This window comes from Meriones unguiculatus, chromosome X, assembly GCF_030254825.1.
Source record: "Meriones unguiculatus strain TT.TT164.6M chromosome X, Bangor_MerUng_6.1, whole genome shotgun sequence".
NCBI lineage: Eukaryota > Metazoa > Chordata > Mammalia > Rodentia > Muridae > Meriones > Meriones unguiculatus.
Genome location: NC_083369.1, coordinates 111,472,870 through 111,482,235, shown reverse-complemented (window position 1 = coordinate 111,482,235; position 9,366 = coordinate 111,472,870).

Genomic DNA, 9,366 nt, shown 5'->3' with positions numbered 1-9,366 from the left:
CTGTGGCCTGGTAAGGGTGATCTCCCCTCAGGGGATTGGTATTCAAAGATACAACCACTGACTTCATGTCAGAGACAGTCTCTGCTCCCCTTAATAGGGTACCCACTTGGACACTGAGTGGCCATGGGCTATATCTGAGTAGGGGTTCTAGATTATCTCCATTCATGGTCCTTGGTTGGAGTATCAGTCTCAGAAAATATCACTGTGCCCAGATTTTTTGGTTCTGTTGCTCTTCTTGTAGAGCTCCTCCCCTCCAGGTCTTTCCATCTCCCCTTCTTTCTTAAAATATCCTGCACTTTGCCCAAAGTTTGGCTAAAAGTCTCAGGACCTGCTTCAATACCCTGCTGGGTCAAGTCCTTCAGAGGCCCTTTGTGATAGGCTCCTGTCCTGTTCCCTGCTTTCTCCCTCTTCTGATGTCCATCCCGTTTGCCTTTCTGAATAAGGATTGATCATTTTATGTAGGTTCCTCCTTCTTGTTTAGCTACTTTAGTTGTACAGATATTAGTATATTAATCATATATTATATGACTAATAGCCACTTATAAGTGAGTATATACCATGTGTGTCATTCTGATACTGGGATACCTCATTCAGCATGATCTTTTCTAGAGTCCAACATTTGCCTGCAAATTTCATGATTTCCTTGTTTTTAATTGTTGAGTAGTATTCCATTGAGTAACTGTATCACACTTTCTGTATCCATTCCTCAGTTGAGGGACATCTGGGTTGTTTCCAAATTCTGGCTACTACGAATAAAGTTCTACAAATATGGGTGAGCAAATGTCCTTGGTGTATACTTTCACATATTTTAGATAAATGCCTAGGAGTGGTATAGCAGGATCTTGAGGAAGCACTATTCCTAACTGACGGAGAAAGAGCCAGATTGATTTCCAAAGTGGTTGTACAAGTTTACATTCCCACCAGCAATGGAGGAGGGTTCCCCTTTCTCCACATCCTCTCCAGCATGTATCGTCACTTGAGTTTTTGAATTAGCCATTCTGATGGGTGTAAGGTGAAACCTCAGTGTCACATTGATTTGCATTTCCCTGATGACTAAGGATGTTGAACATTGCTTTATGTGTTTCCCTGCCATTCGATATTCCTCTGTTGAGAATTCTCTCTTTAGCTCTGTACCCCAGTTTTTAATTGAATTACTTGATTTTTTCCTTTTTACGTTCTTTAGTTCTTTATATATTCTGGATATTAGCACTTTGTCAGATGTAGGAATGGTGAAGAACTTTTCCTAGTCTGTAGGCTGTCATTTTGTTCTGATGACAGTGTCCTTTGCTTTACAGAAGTTTTCAGTTTCATAAGATCCCATTTATTGATTGTTGATCTTAGAGCCTGTGCTGTTAGTGTTTTGTTCAGGAACTTGTCTCCCGTGCTCAAGGCTCTTTTTCACATTTTCTTCTAACTGGTTTAGTGTGTCTGGTTATATGCTGAGGTCTTTGATCCACTTGGACTTTAGGTTTGTGCAGAGTGATAAATATGGATCTACTTGCATTTTTCTACATGTAGACATCCAGTTAGACTAGCACCATTTGCTGAAGATGCTGTCTTTTTTTCTTTGTATCATTTTGGCTTCTTTGTTAAAAATCAAGTATCCATAAGTGGGTGGGTCTATTTCACAGTGTGCAATTCAATTATATTGGTCTACTATTTTGTTTCTATGCCAGTGTCATACAATTTTTATTACTATTGCTCTGTAGTACAGCTTGAGATCAGGGATGGTGATACCTCTAGGCAATATATTGTTTTACAGAATTATTTTAGCAATTGTTTTTTTTTTTTTTCCTTATGAAGTTGAGAATTGTTCTTTCAAGTTCTGTAAAGAATTGTGTTGGTAACTTAATGGGAATTGCATTGAATATGTAGATTGTGTTTGGCTGGGTGGCCATTTTCACTATGTTCATCCTACTGATCCATGAGCATAGGAGATCTTTCCATCATCTTATATCTTCTTCATTTTGTTTCTTTACATACTTGAAGGTTTTTTTTTTTTCAAACAGGACTTTAACTTGTTTGGTTATAGTCACACCAATATACTTTATGTTGAGTTAATTTTGTATCCAGACACTTTGCTGAAGGTGGTTATTAGCTGAATGGGTTCTCTGGTTGAATTTTTGGGGTCCCTCATGTGTACTAACTATCATATCATCTGCGAATAGTGATACTTTGACTTCTTCTTATCCAATCTGTATCCCCTTGATCTCCTTTAGTTGTCTTATTGCTCTAGCCAGGACTTCAAGTACTATGTTGAAGAGATATGGAGAGAGTGGTCAGCCTTGCCTTGTCTCTGGTTTCAGTGGGATTGATTTAAGTTTCTCTCCATTTATTTTGATATTGGCTATAGGCTTGCTGTATGTTGTCTTTACTATGTTTAGGTATATGCCTTATATCTATGATCTCTCCAACACTTTAAATATGAATGGGTGTTAGATTTTGTCACATGCTTTTTTAGTATCTAAGGAGATGATCAGGTGTTTGTTTTTTTTTTTTCTTGCAATTTGTTTATATGGTGGATTACATTGATGGAATGTTATATGTTCTGCATATGTGGGAAGAAGCATAACAGGTCAGAGTGGATATTATCTTTGATGTGTTCTTGGACTTGGTATTTTTTTTTTTTTTAGTATTTTCGTATCAGTGTTCTGAAAGGAAATTACCCCTAAATGCTCTTTCTTTTCTGGGTCTTTGTGAGGTTTAGGTATCAAAGTGATTGTGGCCTCTTAGAATAAAGTTGGTAACGTTCCTTCTGTTTCTATTCTGTGGAAGAGTTTGAAGAGTATTTGTGTTAGCTCTTCTTTGAAGGTCTGGTTGAATTCTGCACTGAAACCATCTGGCCTTGGGATTTTATTTTATTATTATTATTATTATTATTGGATGAGAGACTTTTAATGACAGCTTCTATTTTCTTAAGGGATATAGCAATATTTAACTTTTTATCCTGGTCTTAATTCTGGTTTGGTAAGTGGCATCGATAGAGAAAATATCCATTTCATTTAGATTTTCAAATTTTGTGGCATATAGGCTTCTGAAGTAAGACCTGTGAAGTGACCATCACTATTTTTTTGTATTAATTTTGGTTGAAATCCTAATTTATTAGATATTAGAATGGCAATTCCTGCTTGTTTCTTGGGTCCCTTTGGTTGGAAAACCATCTTCCAGACCTTTACTCTCTTGTGATAACTATTTTTGTGAATTAGGTGTTTTTCTTATATGGAATAGATTGTTGTGTCTTGTTTATTCATCCATTTTATTTGTCTGTGTATTTTTATTGGAGAATTGAGTCCATTAATGTTTAAAATTCATTGATTTCAGCCCTGAGTTTGATTATTTTTAATTGTCTACTGCTGTAGTGTGTATCTGTTTTGTTTTGTTTTTTTTCCCCTAGTGCTTTTAGGAGTGCCATTAAGTTGCTTCTATGAGATTTTTCAAATTTGTTCTTGAAAGCACTTAGTGCTATGAACCTTCTTCTTAGCACTGCTTTCATTCTGTCCCATCATTTTGGGTTTGTTGTGCCTTCATTTTCATTAAATTCTAGGAAGTCTTTAATTTCTTTGTTTTTCTCTGTCCCAGCTGTCATTGAGTAGTAAGTTGTTCAGTTTTCATGTGTGTGTAGGCTTTTTGCTTTTTCTATTATTGTTGAGGTCCATCTTTAGTCCATGGTGGTCAGATAGGACACAAGGAATTATTTCAATTTTCTTGTATCTGTTGAGGTTTGCTTTGTGACAACTATAAGGTCTATTTTGGAGAAAGTTCCCTGACGTGCTGAGAAGAAGATAAATTCTTTTGTGTTTGGGTGAAAGGTTCTGAAGATGTCGGTTAGGTCTATATGATTCATGACTTCTGTCAGAGTCATTGTTTCTTTTTTAAATTTCTGTTTTGTTGATTTGTCCTTTGTTGAGAGTGGGGTGTTGATGTCTCCCACTATTAATGTGTGTGAATCTATGTGTGGTTTCATTTTTATTAATCTTTCTTTTACAAATGAGGATGGCATTGTATTTGGGGTATAAATGCTCAGAATTGTGATGTCTTTTGGTGGAATTTTCCTTTAATAAGTATGAAGTGACATCCCTCATTACTTTTGATTAATATTGGTTGAAAATTTATGTTATTATATATTAGAATGGCTACTCCTGCTTGCTTCTTGGGTCCCTGTGCTTGGAAAACCGTCTTCTAGCCCTTTATTCTCAGGTCATGTCTATCTTTGTGACTTCAGTGTGTTTCTTGTATGCAATAAGATTGTTGGGTCTTATTTAGGCATCTATTCTTTTAACCTGTGTCTTTTTATAGGAAAGTTGAGTCCATTGATGTTGAGAGAGATTAATGACCACTGGCTGTGCCACTTGAGAAAATGTCTTTCTCATTTCAGAAACTTGAGTTTTTCCTTTGTAAACTAAGGAATAATGCAGACTTGTGACCCTTTATCCCAAACTCTTGAGTATAGGTATGAGTAAGAATAGCAGCTCACTCTCCAAGTGGGTTCCCTAGCTCTTTGAATACCTTCCCCTGAGGAGGTGGCGGTCTTACCAGCACACAGAGGAAGACAACACAGCCAGTCCTGATGAGACCTGATACACTAGGGTCAGATGAAAGGGAAGGAAGAGAACTCCTCTCTCAGTGGACTTGGGGAGGGGAATTGGAGGAGGAGGAGGAAGGATGGGATCGGGAGAGTATGAGGGAGAGGACTACAGCTGAGATAAAAAGTAAAAAATTGTAATAAAACATAAATAAAAAGACTTGTATGGAAAAAAAAGCCTTCAAGTCTCTGAAGAAAGAAATGAAAGAAGATATCAGAAGATGGAAAGATCTCCCATGCTCATGGATCGGTTGGATGAACATAGTGAAAATGGCCATTCTACCAAAAGAAATCTACAGATTCAGCGCAATTCCCATCAAAATACCAACACAATTGTTACAGAACTTGAAAGAACAAGTGTCAATTTCATATGGAAAACCAACAACAGCAACAACAACAAAAACCCAGAACTTGGAGGAGATGAGGGAGAGGGCCACAGCTGAGATACAAATTGAATAAATTGTAATAAATGATACTAATAAAAAAAATTTAAAAATAAATAAATAAAAGGGAAAAAGGTGCTTACGGTGCAAAAGAACTCAAAAAATTTCATAATTTTCTAGAAGGGTAGAAAGTGTATATTGACCTCTTGCAGGAGCAAATTGATACCCTATGGCAAATCGCTCAACCTGGCTATCAATGAAAGTATGCTGGACTTTGTGTCACTAGCATACAACATGAGAATTTTTCCTGTGCTGCAAATCTGTCTAAACAATTGTCGAGCTATATTTTAGGTAATTGGACTGGAGAATTCGATACTACGATGGAACAGCTGAGAGTGGCCATTGTCACAGTAAATTCTACCGGAGTGGACGCAGGACTAGCCACAGGATTATCAACATGGATTGCTGCAGCCATGAATCATCTGAAGGAATGGGCGGGCATGGGAGCGTTAGCAGGCCTTCTGGTGTTGGTCTCCTTGGTTTGCCTGTGGTATATATGCAAGATTAGAGTCTCACAACAGTGTGATGCAGCCATGATCATTCAGGCCTTTACAGCCATTGAAGCAGGACAGTCTCCCCAAGCATGGTTGGATACCATAAAAAGCTAAAATGATACGCTCAGGATGCGAGGCTAAGCACTGCACTCAGGGTCAGCCGCTTTGGACCCAGAGAAGAGCATGTCTGATTGCATGCGGGTTGATGCCCCAGGTCCCGCCTCTGAGAAAAAGGTATCAGACGGGTCTGATGCTCTTTGGGTGGATGACACCTAAATGAACATCTGTACAAAGTCCCAATTTATTTCTAATATCAGAGATCAGACCTCTACTCTTGCCTGATGCGTCTAAAACAAAAAGGGGGAACTGTAGAGAGCTGCGGAATGCTATGCCTTAAAGATGGAGCTGGTTTCCGCCTTCCACCTTCCCGATGGTGAGTGCTCTCTGTCACGAACAACTCCACATTTGGCTAAGGCCGAGGATCTGGCTTGCTTCCATGTATGTGGACCTATCTGCATTGCCCCCGTGGCACGCCTGGGTTGGCTACCCAGAGGCTATTTAAGCTATGGGCTGGCTTTCCCTGGGGTCCGAGGATTGTTCAATGTTCCTGAATAAACTGCATTGAAAAAAAAAATTTCATAATTTTCTAGAAGGGTAGAAAGTGTATATTTCATTTTGTAACATCTTCAATAAGGATTGAGATATCAAAGGATAGTTAAACACACTAATATTTTACTAGCAAAATATATGAACATTAACACTAAATAGGATAAAGGCTATAAAAAGCCTATTTTCTGATCAAGTCAAGTTTTTGCAGGTCAGAAGAAAGGGTATTTGGTTTGAGATCTTGTTGACAACATATCACCTTCTATGTGAATAGTAGTAAAATGATCAGAACATGTTGACAGTAAAGGTGAGCTGTGTTTGTTAGATGAGACTGCATTTGGCATATGTGGAAGAAAGTAGCAGATGGGAGAGTTGAAGGGTGTTTGTAGGATGGACAGTCATCTGAGGTCAGATCATAGGACCTGCTGGCCTACATTAGGAGTTAGTATTCCATGATAAGCACAGAAAAATATTCTTGAAGTCTTTAGACAGAAAAGTAACCATTCAAAGTAACTTTGTGAAAGTTTTTGGTGGTTTTATACGTGAAGAATATTGATGAGAAAAGAGAGGCCGAGGGAATGAGTAAAAAAACAGGAGCTAGAGCTATGGTAGTCTCAAGAATAAAAAATATATTTTGAGGAAGGTGTAACCAACTGTGCTAAAAACTGATGAAGATTTGAAGAAAATGAAAATCAGAAAATGCCACTGGGCTTGGCCATGTGGAAGAAATGATTACCTCAGATATAGTCTCAGTGAAGAAATGAGGGCCAGAAGTCTTCTTTCTGTATTTTTTTATTATTATTATATTTTTAATATTAGTTACATTTTTTATGTTTTTTTAAATTTTTTATTTAACTTTTATTAATTACACTTTATTCATTTTGTATTCCCTCATAAGCCCCTCTCTCCTCCCCTCCCAGTCCCACCCTCCCCCCCATCTGCATGCATGCCCCTCCCCAAGTCCACTGATAGGGGAGGTCCTCCTCTCCTTCTTTCTGATCTTAGTCTATCAGTTCTCATCAGAAGTGGCTTCATTGTCAGGGTTCTAGGTTATCTCCATGAATAGTCCTTGGTTGAAGTATGAGTCTCTGGGAAGTTCCCTGTGTTCAAATTCTCTTGTTCTCTTGCTCTCCTTGTGGATTTCCTGTCCTCTCCAGCTCTTAATATTTCCTATTTCTTACATAAAATTCCATTCACTCTGCCTGACAGTTGGCCATCAGGCTCAGCATCTGCTTTGACAGTCTGCACGGCAGAGGCTTTCAGAGACCGTCTTTGGCAGGCAGGTTCCTAGGTTGTTTCCTGTTTTCTTCTTCTGGCTTTCAGAAGCCCTCTGTAGCAGGTTCCTAGGTTGTTTCCTGTTTTCTTTTTCTTCTGATGTCTATCCTCTTTACCTTTCAGGATGGGGATTGAATATTTTAGTTAGGGTCCTCTCTCCCGCTCTCTCATTCCCTTCCAATCCTATCCTCCTTCCCTCATATCCTCCCTGCCCCTTTCCAAGTACACTGATTGAGGAGAACCTCCTCCCCTTTCATCTGATCCTGTTTTATCAGATATCTTCAGGACTGGCTGCAAAGTCCTCCTCTATGGCCTAGCAGGACTGCTCCTCCCTTGGGGGGGTTGGGGAGGTCAAAGAGCCCACCATTGAGTTCCTATCAGTAATAGTTTCTGTTCCCCAAAGTCAAATAGGGAAATAAAGGCACTTACAGAGTTCCTAAATCAAAATGGACTTAATAGATGTCTACAGAACTTTCCACCCAAACTCAAAAGAGTATACCTTCTTTTCAGGACCTCAAGGAACCTTCTCCAAAATAGACCATATAATTGGTCACAAAGCAAGCCTCAACAGATACAAGAAGATTGAAATAATCCCCTGTATTCTATCTGACCACCATGGACTAAAGTTGGACCTCAACAACAATGGAATTAGAAAAAAGCATACAAACACAGAAGTCTTCTTAATGGAGTTGAAGGAAATAAGTTGAGCTGTATGAGAGAAAAGAGACCTAGGACTATGGCTGGAGATGTGTGTCAAAGGGACAGTTATGTGCTGTGTTCTTGATGCAGGGCCAGGTTAAGGGTGAGAGCTAGTTAGAAAGTTAGTCAGAGGGACAGAGCATGAAAGGAATTACCCATCTTGGGCCTGATATAATATAATGTGCCCAGCCAAGGTGATAAACTCCAGACTCAGTTGATGCTGCTAGGACTGCCAATAATAAATCATGTCAGCTTGAAAGTCTGCTTCAGGCTCTTTCTTGCATATGTAACTGGTATTGTGCTAATTAAAAGCATTTGGGAAAATGTCAGTATCTGAATACAAATGCTTCCCAGTTCATCTATCCCATGAGGTCACCTCTTTCCCTGGCCAGTTTTTATTTCAGGTAATTTATCTGTTACTTTAAAATACCCAAACTTATCTTAAACTTGGCTGGTTTTATGCTTTGCTCATGTTTTCAAAACTCATACTTATGAAATGATAATAATCTGGCACTTCTCAAAGTTTACCACCAAACTCCAGAAATCTTTCTTTGGGAAACAAGAGCTGAAGGCATTCAAATCTCCTTGGGCCTGATGTAAAACAGGGCAACTTCACTTCTTAGCCAAACTTTTTCCCTAGCAGGGCACACATATCCATTGGCCAAATATTTCCTCATGCAAGACTGGGGAGTTTGCCAGGGAAGCAGCGTGCTGTATATGTCCTTCCAAGGATTTTTGTTTATTTGCATAGATGACTATCATTTCTACTGTGTTCCAGGCACTCTGCTGAGTATGCTCCCCAAATGATATTATTCAGCCTTATCTGTGAAGTACATTCTCTTAGCATTTTGCTTCACAGATAATAAGACTGGATCATGGAGCTAAAATAACTTGTCCATAAACACAATATTAGGAAGTGTTAGAGCCCAGATTCTGGGGTAGTACTGTTTGATAGACATTTTTGCAGTGAAAGAAATGTGCTGTGTCTGTGCTACCCAGGAAACCATTAACCACATGCAACTACTGAATAGGATACATGTTGCTATGTAACTGAGGAACTGTGTTTTGAATACTAATTAAATTATTATGAATGCATCCTTAGAGTGTTGAATATGATCTATAGTCCTTAGCATGCATGGTAACTAAAGAGAATTATGACAAAAAAAGAAACACACAGTGGGGACAAAAAAATGAATAAATTGTAATAAATAAATACATAAATAAATTTAAATTTAAAAGTTAAAAACAATGAAAAAAAGAGAAACAC